This window comes from Rhea pennata, chromosome 5, assembly GCF_028389875.1.
Source record: "Rhea pennata isolate bPtePen1 chromosome 5, bPtePen1.pri, whole genome shotgun sequence".
Lineage (NCBI taxonomy): Eukaryota > Metazoa > Chordata > Aves > Rheiformes > Rheidae > Rhea > Rhea pennata.
In genome coordinates, this window is record NC_084667.1 from 62,498,068 (window position 1) to 62,512,792 (window position 14,725).

The 14,725-nt window shown below is 40.3% G+C and overlaps 2 long non-coding RNA genes across 3 annotated transcripts; one reads left to right on the top strand and one right to left on the bottom strand.

Moving 5' to 3' along the window:
* On the top strand, positions 1-9,948 carry LOC134141217 (uncharacterized). The gene is made up of 3 exons (XR_009958562.1): positions 1-69; positions 8,792-8,967; positions 9,681-9,948. It is a non-coding gene; the product is annotated as an uncharacterized LOC134141217 (long non-coding RNA).
* Positions 9,949-11,686: 1,738 nt separating this feature from the next.
* Positions 11,687-14,532, bottom strand: LOC134141216 (uncharacterized). 2 transcript variants are annotated; one of them, XR_009958561.1, is made up of 3 exons: positions 14,445-14,532; positions 13,393-13,713; positions 11,687-12,081 (listed from the first exon to the last, which is right to left on the bottom strand). It is a non-coding gene; the product is annotated as an uncharacterized LOC134141216 (long non-coding RNA). The 2 variants fall into 2 exon arrangements; XR_009958560.1 differs by lacking the exon at positions 14,445-14,532 and having other exon boundaries at positions 13,393-13,874.
* Positions 14,533-14,725: the final 193 nt, after the last annotated feature.

Consider the following 14,725-nt stretch of genomic DNA (forward strand, 5'->3'; position numbering starts at 1 on the left):
AGCATTAACAGCAAGTCTGAGGAACAGATACAGAGGAGCTGCCAAGAAGCGAGACACAGTGATGCACAGGTACTGTAATGACTCAACCAGTGATCTGGCTGCTGTATTCCTGAGTGTATTTTGTAAACAGGAATATCCCTTAGTACTACATACACTTGGGATCACAACATGAGATGTGTGACAGAGCTAAGGTTGTGCTTGGTCGTCTTTGTAGGTTATGTAAGAAGTAGAGATGATGAAACAAGTTCGTTTCATTTTGTTAAAGCTTGACAAATTCATGGAGTCTTCCTGCCAGGTCTGTGATTAATGGCAGTTTAATAGTGTTGTATTTAGTGCACTAAAGCCACTGATGACCCTTTAAAACCATTCTTCTTAGAAACCACAGGCTGGTCTTAAATGGCTTGTTCACAACCTCTATTAGGAGAAGGTTGAAGACTTTTTTCAGTACATTTAGGCATTCCCCAAGCCATGGAAAACACTTGGAAACACATGCAGCAAACCCTAATACCTTCTAAAAGCTCTCAACTCAGAAGCCATTGCCTCTGTCTCCCTTGTATTACTGGATAACGCATGGGAGGAAACCCTCCTTTAAAGGATAGACCTCAGCCCTCAAGATGCTTCACCTCAGGGTGGAGCGAGGGGAGCTGCTGCCCTTTCAGAAAGCTGTAAAAATGCTCTGGTGTAAGGCTGCTTCTGAATGCTTTGGAGTATTTGCTTGGGGTGTTTGGTGAGTATCAGATGAAGGAAGGTTGTCAGCGTAATTCCAAGGGCTTTGCTCACCATCATCAGTGCCAGTTTTGCATGGGTGTCCTTGCATGAGGCAGCTGTGCTGGTTGGTGAATCACCTGCAAGACAAGGTGGTGGTGGTGCCGTACCACTTGCACCAGGAACTGTGCTCGGGGAAATGGATCTCTTCAGTCCTGTGGTGTTGTAAATACCAAGTCTTTCCAGAACTCAAATGAGGTTCGTCAAGCAGGCAAGTGAGGCAAGAGTGCTGTTGATTCAAAAAATAACAGAAAATTATTGCGAAAATTATACTGTTGCTTAGAAGGCACTTGGGGTGTTTTGAGAGGGTGACACCAGTTGCTGAGAGTAACTGTAAAAAATTTTTTTTTGTCCAGGACTGTCAGTTTCCCAGTTTCTTCTTTAGTTTCCTTAGCCTGATGCAGTTTTAGCCTTAGCTCCATGAGATAGCTCATTCATGCATTTCAACATTGTCAAAATATTTGGAGTAAAAAAAAAAAAAAAATTTCAGTGTCCTCCCTTATATTTGTTTTAGCATTATTCATTCTTATTGAGGTTCTTGCGTTTATTGCCTCCTTCATTAGGAAGCAAATATCTGGTGCTAATATCATGGCATGCCTGCAAGTAGTAAATCTTTAGCTGGCTTGAGATGTGCACATAGCAACGTAGTCTGTATTAGTAACGTAGAAATATACACAACAAACTGAACTCTACAAGTAGTTGTCATGTTTCTAAGTTATGGTACTTCAGCTCCAGTATAATATATACAATATGCAATCTGTGTATCACTGAAATCTACTCATAGATAAAACAACTTCCAGCATTAAACATAGAAAACTCAGACTTCAGCAATTTTTAAAAATTTCTGTTAGAACAGAGACTAGCGTGACTATATTAGAGTTGTGGTAAAATTAATCAGCAATGAAAAATATATGATGCTCCCATGGGGAACTGGCTTCTTTGGCGTATCAGTGTTTTCAGGCACTGGTGACCCTCTGAGTGAGAAAAGGAAAGAGGCATGATAAGCCAGATTCTCAGACAGGCATGTGCAATTAAACGCATATTTGAATATGCCTTATTTATGCTTGTAAGGAGCTGTTTGTATTTCTCTCCTGAAGGATTCGAGCCTACTGTGACCTTTTTAACCGTTCCACAGGTTTCTGCCCTCTTAACGGGCTTGATTAGTTCGACCTTGCTTTGATCTTTTCTAATGGTAATGTAGCTCCTGACTATAAACCAGGTAGAACAGATTTGAGCCTGCTGTGGGGCAAGGCATGTGCACTAGTTAGAAGATAACGGGAGAAGTATCAAAGGTATCAGCTGGATGCTGAATACACATATCATGCAGGGTCTGTGTATGAGTATGGAGCAAGAAGGTGAGAAGCTGAGTGTGTTTACTAAAGGCTTTTGACAGCATGTATTTGAAGCTGTGACTGTGATTCACATCTTCATGCAAAGCTTCTCGCCCACTTAAAAGTCTTATGGTTGTAAAAATGGCCTATTGATTATTAATGTAATAAAAATCAATAGAAATGAAATATGCCCTAATGACTTGGCTTCATTATTTACACTTGAATCCTACTTCCTTGGTGGAGATAGCATATTTTGATGTCCCATGTGATCATTCATACCATTCGTGTTTTTATTCATGGACGCTTGTGCTGAAATCCTAATTTTATGTATAGGTGGAAAAAGTATTCTGGTTTTGTAGTACTTATGGTTGTACAGCTTCCCAGATGAAAAGGGAAGTTTACATTCATAAATGTGTGTCTTTGTGGTAGCCAAAATGATTCAGATATACTTTTGTTGAGTTAGAAAAAATCTGGGAAAAAGTCAGACGCGGCTGTCGTATAAAATTGCAAAATGAAGGCAAGAAGTAGATACAACTCTGTGGTTCACAGTTTGTTTAAAAATGAATGCAAGATTGTCAGTACAAACAGTCCTAAAATCTTTCATCTGGATTAAAGAACTACAAGAATTGGAATATTGCAATTAGCAGATTTATTAATCATTAGCAGAGCTCAATGAGTGCAAGTAGCCCTTCCTTTTCAGTACCTATCTTTCTGTGGCTCAGAAACATGATAAGATTAAGCAAATGGGCACTTTGCTATAAGTAATGGAAAATGTTGATAGAAAAAATAATCCAACCTGTCTGTAATATTAATTGATTTTTCAGAGTACAACCTTTTCTAATAAGCATCATCTCAGTAAACTCTTTGGCTGTGTACCCCAGCCAAGGACAGATTGTCTCATTAGTGGGAAAATGCATAAAACCACCTGGGGAGTTTCTTTACAAGGAAACATTGGAAAATAGGCTGACCGAGTCCCAACTGTTATTCAAACTAGTTAGAAGTTTTGACTAACAGTGTATTCTGTTTAACCACAGAAAGGCTGCTCCAATGGAGGCTCCCATGACTGGGAGTTATGTCAGAAATGTCACTGCTGTGGCTAGAACTCTGTAGAGACCTTTAAAATCTCTGCTGCCACAGTCCTTGTCTAGCTAGGTTGCTCTGAAATGACTGAATACTGAGCTGAAGCGCAAGACGGCTATGGATAAAAGTGATGCAGTGCAACAGACATGGTATAAAATATCTTAGATGCAGTGAAATCAGGCTTAACCATGATTAATTTCTTAATAAAACAATGAATTGTAAAGGAAACTGGAAGTGTAAATAACTCTGAGCTGGCAGTAAAAGAGTCTTGATGGCTATTGGAGCGTAGCCAGTCTACTGGATCCTTAATGGAACTATGCATTCTGGAATCAGTGGAGCTTTCTATGTTGGTGTGACGAAGGAAAATATCCCATCAGCCTGTTGCTTACTGGATTTTCATGAATCAAAGAGGTTCTGGCTGATGAAGGTGCACAAAGATAGCTAATGCAAGATTAGCTTGAACTCAGACATATTAGGAAGTGGTATCTTTAGAGAAGGACCACTAGGAATTTTGTAATTCTTCAGAATTATCTCCTAAATGGCTTAATTTTTAGGGTCTCTGAATGCAACAAGGAAGATACGTAGCCCATGGAACATCATCTGTGCAAAAGAGTAAATACACAGGTTATCAATGAATGCAAGGTGCTCTTTCCAGTGTTTTTCGATTTGGTGCTTACTACTCTAAAATGCAATGGAAAGTGGGCACAAGTTGCTGACAGCAAGCCTGTTGATTAGTGGAGAAAAGTTTTAATCCAGAGGAGATGAAGCCCATTCCCAAACTGGCTTTCCCTTGGGACAAAACAGCCTCAAGATTGTTTTTAAGACTTTACAGAGACTACTTGCCCAGACTTGCAGTGAAAGCAACTCCTGTTACCCATTTTCTTGGGGGGACAGGGGAGAAAAAAGAGATGGGAAGGGGCCCCTGAACACACACGCACGCACGCACATACACACACAGAGGCAGGGTTACCTCTCAGACCTGCATTGCGGCTAATTCACCCAGACAGCGAAGTGCCCTTGATTCCAGAGGCAGCAGGGTAAGCACAGACAGCTTCGGTGTTGTGATGCTGCAGGAAAACCAGGCTAAGCTCATGCCTGTGGGGTATGTCTCCTGAATGTTAGCCACGGCAGAGAAAAAGTACATCGCCTCCTGCAGATCCTGGCAGTATCCTGAGCAGGGTCTGGCTCTGAGTCGTAAGATGAATCCCAGTCATTCTAAGAATACTGTACATCTCCAATAAATCCTTATTCTCTGGGAAAAATTAAACATGTAAATATTCTAACAAGGACCTTTTGGCTTGATAATCAAGGACCTATATGTGGAGGTGTTACCAGTCCCCCTGCAGCTTTGGATGGATCGGAAAAGTAAGGTATGCCCCATGGTACATCTATTCCAAAAAGTCAGAGGACCCGAGCTACGATGAGTCATCACATAGGACATGGTCTCACTGATCTGTGGCTAGACCAGTGCTGCAACCTGCAAAAAGTATACCAGATTTGGATTCCAGAGTATGTCTGTTCCATGTGAAACGTGAACAATCTTATTCAGCAGTTTGTAAAAGTAGCAGCCATCTGTTGGGGTTTAGAGAAGGTTGAGAAGCACAGGGTGTTTACTTGTATTCAGATGTCCAGTGAATGTGCCTTCTATAAGCAGACTTGCTACAATACTACTAAAACAACTGGGACATTAAACTCAAGAGAAAAGCTCATTATATGTAGTGATTGTATACACTGAACTTGAGCAAGATATATTCATATGTACACATACACACAATCACTTAAGTAAAGGGTCATCAGAAAATAGGTCAGACAGAAATTTGGAATAAATAGGGTACTAACTTTGAGACTAAGTTGACTGTTTTCCTAGGTCCCTTATGGAAGTCACTCCTCAAAGAAATAATCAAGGAAAGGTAAGAAAAGGAAAGGTCTAATTTAAAAACAACTCTATGTGGTTAAATTATGACCTGGGGATAATTTGGATAAACTCCTAAAAGGGAAAAAAATTGAGGGGTCTCATTCTCTCAAATGAGAGTTTGTCATTACTGGCAAATCTGAAATATTGTTGGATACACAGCATATCGAGGACCTCTTAAGATAAGATAGAGGCATTCCTGTGTCACTGGGAAGTGAACACCAAGACCATGTAAGGCCCTTGAGAGGGACCCAGCTTCAGATGTCTTCAGTTTTACAAAGATGTCACCCACAATGTGAGTTAACTTCATCCTACTGTGCATGTTGAGCACCAAAGGGAAAAAATTGCCATGAGAGTTCAAAGGATGCAAACTGACTGCCACAAATGCTAGGACAAAGAATCCAAGAAATTTCCAAAGATGCAGATGGAGATGCTGGCAAACAGCATTAGCACCAGCTAAGGTTGTTTTTGCCAACAAAGGCAAAAGTATAGTAAATCAAGTAAAATTTAAGCATGTAGGAGTACTGGATGTCCTACTTTTTTTCTGCAAATCTGCTACCTTTCTTTTTCCTTTGAGAAGGTAATAAAGTATTATTGCAAACAGTTGAAAATTCTTTGAGAGCAGAATGCCTACTTATATTTCTGTCTAATGGGCTGAATAACAGGTAACATTTCAGATGGCAAATACTTTTGTAACTAAACTAAAAAAAAAATCTGCGTATACAGCATTCTGGTTGAAATATCCTGTAGATAGTCATCAGTAGAGCTGACAGTAATTAGATTATTTTTTTTTAAGAAACTGTTTCAATGGAATGACAGGCAGTAGTACCATATGAAAGCCTAGACGTGCACGTTTGTTGTAATTGTGTCAGTTCATTATAGAGTAGCAGACTGTGGGTAAAAAGAGGCAAGAGGTTGCTTATATGTATGTATTAAAAGAGTGTGTGCTATCTGCGATGACATCAAGAAGTATAAGGAACCTATATTCACTGGCTTGTGTTAGAACGGTAGTGTGTAACTTCATACAACATCCCAAAGAAACATAGCTGGATCATACTGGGAGAAGGACTGCCATGGACTCCAATGGATGTGGAATTATATTTGATGGGATTAGAACAGTTTGAATGTCAAGGAATGAAACTAAGCTATATGGATCAAAAAAGTGTACTTTGGAAATAAGTTCAGTAACTCAGAATGTTTTATGTAGATGAGAAAATTTATTTTTGTATTTTCCAGGATGTGGCTTATGTAACAGTTTAAGGACCAAAAGGAAGTTACAGTGAGTTTTAGAGAGGGGAACCTAAGACAGTAATATGAATTTGACCTAGATATCAGTGAAATCAGTGAAAAGAAAAACAGCATTTTAAGACAGGACTCAGACATTGAACAGTGTTGACCTTGGAGTATCTCACACTCAGACTATGAATGATAAACTTTCAAGAACTAAGTTCTACAAAGATTAGAGGACTAAAAATTATTTATGAATGAACCCCACTATGAAAAGTCAAGAATTTTAAGGCATAAGAATTAGTCTAAAGTAAGCTTGTAAGGAAGCCTGTTTGAGGGGCTTTCTCCTTCGCTATCTGTGTATTGCAATCTCCCTAAATTAGAATTTCATCATCCAATGTATTTTTGGTGGGATTTAAAATACATGCATCTGCTTACATGTAAGAACTCACCTAGAGAGAAAAACACATACCAGAACTAAATATGACTCAGAATTGTACAATTATGTTAAATACTTTATTTATTCAAGATGAGCAAACAGGCTATGTGATTTTTTTTTAATCTGTATTTGAGCTGATGTGGCTCAAGTGGGAGTCACTACTTCTTTGAATGTACTAAATATAGCTTAGAATGAATTTTCTAGAGGTGTCTGGTACCTCTTAGTTACAGCAAATCATATTTTCAACTCCTCCTTGCATTCTCTTAAGAAGGAAAAAATCTCTTTCATTTTTTTTGGTCTTCTCTCATTCAAGTCTGGCATTGACTCCTGCTATAAATCCTTCTGGAACCTGCCTGACATTGGGTAATGCTGGAAATTCTGTAAGTATGGGGACTAGATAGTATATAAAAGTAGCAACTCAATGACAATACCCTAAATCTTATCACACCCCAGATTTTGTGTTGGCTCAAATTCTTCTATAGTTATTGTAGTATCTCAGCTGTCTAGGCTTCTATGTAGAATAGATTTTTAAAGTCGATAGTGGCGCATTTTTATTCAGTGGCAAATGAAGTTTTAAACTTATGCATTGTATATGTAATGTTTTCCACAATTACGGTAGCTTGTTAAATAGCAAGGGCAATTTTATTCTCCTTGGTGTCCTTGGGCATATGGGCATCTTTTTTTTTGAACCTGTTTATACTTTCTGCCTCTGTAACAGGATGTGAAAGCGTGTAATATTTAATCTTGCCAGATAACACAAGAACGAATCATACAAAACAGTTTTGAAAAATAAATCACTCATTCACCGTCTCTATTCCAGCCAATATACTGACAGACCTCTATTAAATGGAGCCCCAAGTTTATTCTTCCAAGCTCAGGACTCCCAGTGTATTAATTCTCTCTCTATGTGGGAATTGTACCTAACCATCTTCTTTCTTGGCCTTCTCTATATTCCTTTTCTTAAATACAGTGTATACCAAATTGTACAGACTTAAATTATACATGCTGGACTTGTACAGTAGTATAATGATATTTTCCAGTTTATTCTGTATTTCTTTCTGAACATTCTAGTCTGTTTTTGTCAGCCATCAAGTATTGGGAGATGTGAATGCTCTTCCTTCTCAGTGTTTCTAAAAAATGAGTTCTATCAATATGCTCATTTAAAGTGAGATGTTTAGTGTCTTCAGCTAAGTTTTTAGACTTCTAGCACTTGCTCAGAACACCATTTTTGTTCTGGTTATCTATTTTTGTGTGGTCTGCTTAATCAGAGTATTGTTTTAGGCAGTTCTTCGTTATTTTCTAAATTAATCACTGTCTTCTTTTTTTGGTGGGATACACAGTGTTTCTTATTTCAGCTTCAGTACTTGTCTCCTCTGAAGACACACCCTTTCTTAGCTGTCATTAACATGGCATCTATAATTCCTGCTTGGTGCCATAAAAACCTAGAAGCCTCCCTATTCGTGTTGGTTTTTTAGTGGTGAAATTATCCTATTTCCTTTACCCTGACAGTGAATCATAGAATCAGGGAAGATTTCAGAAAAATGCTCTTATACCTCCCCCCCCCCCCCAATTTCTCCTATTTCAGCAGGATCCATACAGATTCCTCTCCAGTGTTTCCCTAAGGTTTTCCCCAGGGAATGAGCAGCAGCTTTGACTGGCTTTCATCCACACTGCTGATGGCCAGTTCCCGCTTAGAGGGAATGTACCTCGGAGGGGACTAGTCCGAGCACTGTGAAAGAGTCGAGGAATAGGCTAACACAACGTGGACGTTCACTAGTCCTCTCTCGCCCTTTTAATATAGCTATTCCCTGAGACTAGCACCATCCTTTTTTCAGATGTAGGAGTATCTTCACACCATCCTCATTGCTGTAATAAACTGGTGATCTCTATGTCCAACAGAAAGGCTTCTGCCCAGCCTTAGCATGATGTTTCCTCTCAGCTGAGATCACTGCTCTAAGGAAAACAGCCTCATTATAAATGGTATTTCTAACGAACAAAGGCATTTGCTCACTAGTTTTTTCTTTTTCCTTTCTCCAGGCTGATGCCCTGCTGAAATAATGCCTTCGTTTCCTTCAATCTGATCTCATCGCCAGTCTAACGTGTTGTTGCCAGTTGTTCCACATCTTGCTTTTCTACTCAAAGAAACCGCATTTTGTGGCCTCGACCACCAAGAATCCCTTAGGCTGCCCTCACCGCATGCAGCCCTCGGTGAAGTAAGCTCACTCTCTTGCTAGACTTCTCTCTCTTTTGCAGTTTAGTTGTAGCGTTCTCTACCGTCTCTGCTGTGATTTTTGTCTATTTTTCTCAAGGCTTTAGGCTGCAGAACACACCCCTCACTCTCAAAGTCTTTGTTTTGCTTAGTGTGAGGGCACTCGGGCTAATGCAGCAGACTCCCATGAGGATTTATGTTTATACCTGTGATTAACACACAGCTGCTTCTTGCCGACTAGTTTTGTTCCAGGTTTCTCTGAGTGTTCAAAAGCTCTGCGGAAGCACCGTAGACACCTGTACGGCCCCATCCTCGGACTGGCTTCACGTTGCACGTTTGGGAACCCATTAGCACTTGCATTTTAAATTTAGTTAACTGCTGTAAGGCTCCACCAAAGTTAAGTATTCCCTGTAACACCTAGCTGAGCTACAGAATATATAGGATCCCTTTAACTTGCTATCATTTGATAACTTTATATTGAAAGTATCCACTAGGTTAAAGCTGGGCTTTGAGATAAAAGAAGATAAAATAAACTGAATAAATAAAACAAGAATATATACTTGTTCTCTTTCACAAGAAAGCTCTTCTTACCTTAGTCTACTCTGTCCTCAGGGTCTCTGTACTTTGGGAAAAACCTCATGTGTATCAGCTGGTGCTATCATAGGTTATTACTGGCACACACATCTAAAATATTTACATGATGATAATACCCTACAGGCAGGCTTCACCTCCAAGCAAAGAGAATCAAAAAGACAGGAAAAGGTGAAAACCAAGAAAGATGTACCAAGCTTGGGAAGGAAACTGGTACGTATGTGGGAAGTACAACTGGATATCTTCGTGACCCACTGATATTTTATCCATTTTATTTGTTTGTTTTGGAGCATGATGAAGGAAGCATCTCACTTGAAGAGAATGATTTTATCTGAGATCATAACAATATATACATCTGTTTATAATGCATTAAATGCAAAAATACCTGAAATGAGGAGACTTTATTAAAAAAGCAAAAAAAAAAAAAAAGAAAGAAAGATTAAAGATGTCATGTTATTGTGGATTCAGGCACACCACAACAGTACAGCGGACAAGGTAATGCGTAGCACGACACTCTTTTACCACGTGTACTTTCGACCACCCTGCAGAACCTCATGACAAGAGAGAAAGGAAGCCCTGGAACCAGTAGGTTGGAGGCAGTTGGGTAACGGCAGCTGGAGAGGGGAGACAGCCTGCGGAAAACACAGCAAGACCTGAAGATGGCAGAGGTAACAGGCTGTTAAGAAAAGTTAACAAAAATTGGAAAACTATGCTAAAACGAGCTCCAGGGGCCAGATGGCAAGTTAAGAAGCTGGGGGAGGGGAAAGATTCAACAAAAGAAGAACAAAAAAGTGAACAGGGGAATAAGCAAAAGCAGCATTGTGTTAGGAGGAGGCAGCTAGCCAGCTGCAGAGGCGAGCAAGCTCTTAGTTTTCTTACGGTGTTGACTATAGAAACAGACTTGAAATGACGCAGTGTCTATAAACAGAGGGGAGGAATTAGTTCCCGTTCTGGTAGTTTTGTCTATGACCCTAAAAGCCTTGCAGCGCGCATGTGTCAGGAATTCAGTTCCTGAGGGTACTGATGGTGCTACTGCACAGCCGAGACTACTATGAGCAGTAGTAAAAAGTCCATATAATAAGCACTCGCTTACTACTGCAAAAATTTGGTACTGCAATTATAAGTGTTACTCATAAGTTTGATGCACCATTGCTCAAAACAAATGCAGAACATAAGAATCAAAAGTCACTTGCAGTGTAAACAAACTAAATAATTGTTTCTTCATCAGATACGAATCTGATTCAACAGATTTGTGTAAACAAAAAATTGCAGATTGTGCTGTTTCAATCAAACTGATGGAGCTGGACAGTTACTTTGATGCACTATTCCACTGTGTTCATTTTTGTTAAAAGATGTATCAGAAAAGCCTTGTTCACATGCTGATTTGCTTCTTCAAACAGCACTGCTGCTTCCTCCATAACATTTTTTCTTTCTGGTCTTTTCCCTGCTGGTCTGAGTAATTAGTTCTCTGGGGATATCAAGTCTTTTCTTGCTTACTAGCATTGGAATTGGGAATATCTGAACTAATCCCATGGTACCAACGATAATGCTTCTTTTGACATACAGGAGATCCTTTATGAAGCATTATATGACCCTCACTGTGGACAAACATATGTCAGATGTAGTATGTGAGGCATTTACAAGCTCCAGCTAAATCAATTTATGTTTATCACTCAGTAGAGGAGGACTTCCATAGTGCATCTATTTAGCAATCCTGTCTGATCAAAGTTTCTATGTAAAGAGTAGAATGAATGTCAATGTGGAAGCGAGCTCTATGCTTATGCCTGGGTGGCCATAACAGATGATCTATGATTTTGCAAGACTTCAGTCATAAAAATAATAACAGCAAAGCAGAATAAATCTGAGACTCACCAGGACAAAGAGTGTATTTTGGAGGACTTCTAACTGTTATTCTCGCTTTGTGGGTGCCAAAACAGGAAGTGAGTACCTAGCAAACATCTGGCCACGAAAATTCTTTTTTAAGCTATTTTTAAAAAATCCTTTCGAAGAATAGTAAGGCAGTGCAATTCTGAAAAGAATATTCTTGTCTTTTGTCAATGATCATCACATGAACATTGAACAGAAATACTAAAATGTGTTTAGTCCCACTTGGACTCATGACAGCACAGGAATAATAATCAAAACTTTTATTATCATCATTTCTAGACCTTCAGGAAGGGTTGCAAGTGTTGCATGCATGCACATTTATAGATAAGCCTACACACTTATTCATAAGATGTTGGTAACATGAATGTTGCCTGATGATAGCTACTCATATTAGTTTGCAAGAATAAAAGTTTATCTTCATTACATATTTTTATTTCTTCTCCATCACTGCTTGGGATTCATATAATCAAAATTTGGTAAAACAATAGTAAGTTTTACAAAATATAGATCAAACAGAGAGAAGGGCAAGTAGCTGTGTCCCTCTGAAATATTAGCAGTTTTACATTCAGATCTTCTGATTCAGTCTTTAATCTCCATATAGATGGAAGTGAAGTGACCAAAGTGCAAAAGAGAAAGCAACCTGGAAAAAAGGGAAAGCAATTGTGGAAAGACTGCTGGCCAAATGATAAAGTAAGATTTTTGCTTATTCACTGAAAAACCCTGTATTTTTCTTAAGTTGTGAATTACCATACAAACATCACCAGATATAAAACACATCATAAAAATGCTTCACACAGTCAAGACAGGGAAAAACATACTACATACAGCATTTTTCTTATAAGAAATACATAAGAAATACACTGAATGCATTATTTATTAATTTGATGGCATATATTGGAGAACAATTCTATGGCTATTTTACAAAAGCATAACGAAAAGTGAAAAAAAAGTGTGTATGCAGGATATACTGAATTTAGCCTGATTTTTCTCTCTTCTACCATGACAGTCATTTTAATGATAAATACCCAGATCACATGCTTCAGTTTTAAAGTGCTTTTTCAATGATGGATCTCATTTCACAGATGGGAAGACTGAAGCACAACCATTAAAAATAATACGCTTAACCTAAAAAGCCAGTCTGGCCATCACACTATGCTAGAACTTCCTTTTTATAGAGTACACTATTCTTGAGCTGCTCAATTCACTCTTCAGTCCAGATCAAAAGAAACACACAGGACAAATAATAAGACTGACTATTAGAGTAAGACATTGACAAACATAACTAAGCAGAATACATAACAAAATATATGGATCAGCAAGTTCAGTCTCCCATTGATAAAGGGCAAAAGGAAGTTACAGAGTTCTTGCCAAATTTTGTGTTTTATTATTATAAAAATAAACCACAAAACAAACAAACTAATCTACATTCTTTGGTGCATACCCTTGCTTGTACAGATGCATTTAGATTATTATAGTTGAACTTCTTTAAGAAGATTTAAATACATACAAATGTTTACTAATCTCTTAATTTAAGTTGCAAAATCATTCTGTAACTTTGGCATAGTTCAATCTCAGTTTTATTTTTTAAATTACAATTTTTCCAAGAAACGCAGCTGGTTTACACAGGATGACAAATGTAAGCTTTCTGACTTAAAGAATAATCTTGTGGAAGTTTATTTTAAAAGATGTTTTCAGTACTTGATTGTCCATCTTTCCAGTAATAACAATGAAGCCATTAGAGCTGTTTACTAAACAATTTCCCAAGTAGTACTGTCTACTTGAGAGGGAAATGACTGGCTTGGTAGATCCACAGAAACAGATGCTGGTGTAAAACAGATCAGCAATATTGTGAGAAGATCCCATTATCTCGAAAGTATTTAAAAGTGGCAAGTGTAAACAGGAATAGTTTGTGACAGGCGTGATGCAACAGATGCAGTTGCTGAGGCCTTACCTGTAGCACCGCGTCCAGTCTTGAGTGCTGCACTTCCAAGGAAAACGTGAACCATTTGCAGAACATGGAGAGGGAGAAATAAGCATGCAAGTGCAGCAAGTGCAACACAGAAGGACAGACTGAAAAGCAGCAGAATTGCTTAGCCTATTGACAGTAAAGTTTAGGGAAAATATGCACGAAGTGTACTGAAAGACGTGAGGTAAAACTGTTCTTCATGACCACTGCAGCTGTACTTCAGTAGTTGGGAGCTTTTATTTTAGTGAGCGATTCCCAGGTTCTTTTGATGGTCAAAACACGGGTTGGCCCAGAGAACCTACCTGGCTGAAAATTAATAATTTTCAAAGTAGTTTCATGCCCACTCCCACCTCCGCCGCGGTGCTCATGCACTGGAGCGCTGAGCCGAGTCAAGAAGCTGAGCTGGCTAAAAGCTAGAGACCTTTTTGCAGGATTAGTGGTTTTCAGAGGGTTCACGCATGCCAGCGCCTGCACAAAATGCGGGGGGAAATGACTGACCCATCGAAGTAACCAGCTCTCAGACTGCCCTGATCGAATTCACTTAAAAAAAAAAAAAAAAAAAAAAAGGAAAAAAACACGGTACAGGAGGGTTTGTGCCCTGTCACAGGGGCGCTGCAGCTCAGACGCTGTTTTTTGTTCTGCCAGAATTACAAGCACATCAGCAGTTGATATTTTTAAGCACAACCCTCACACTAACTTCTTTAGTTGCATTTTTTTGGGGGAAAAAAACACCCACGAACAACAGAAGGAAACGACAAGCCGTCGCTCAAGCAAATAAAAAAGGGAGCTTAGGCTGTCTCTCATTTACGAGGACTCGTTCTGCAGACCGCTGTCACGAGAAAATTCAGCCAAGGACGGGGAGGAAGGGGGCGGCGGTGAGCTGCCCCCGGGGTCCCGGCCGGGGCGAGAGGCCGAGGCCGAGCCGCCCTCTTCGCTCTCGCTACGAGAGGAGCGAACCGAGCGACGCTGCCGGGGGCGCCGCGGAGGCTCGGCCGGGCCGGGAGGGGTCCGGGGGGGCGGCGGGACGCGCACTTTACCTCAGCACTGCCGCGCTTTTCCCTCCGGGCGATGGCGGGGCGCTGCCCGGCGGCCGCGGCGGCGGCGGTAGCGGCGGCTCCGGCCGCGCTTCGGCGGCGCCACTGAGGCGGCGCGGCGGTGGGCGGCGCCGGGGGCGGGCCGCGGGCCGGCAGCACGCTCGGTTGTGAGCGAGCGAGGGAGGGAGGACGGGAGCGTGTGTGTGTGCGAGCGAGCGAGCTTGTGCCATGGCCGGAGCCCGCTGAGAGCGACAATAGGAGCGAGCCGGAGCGCGACCCCGCCG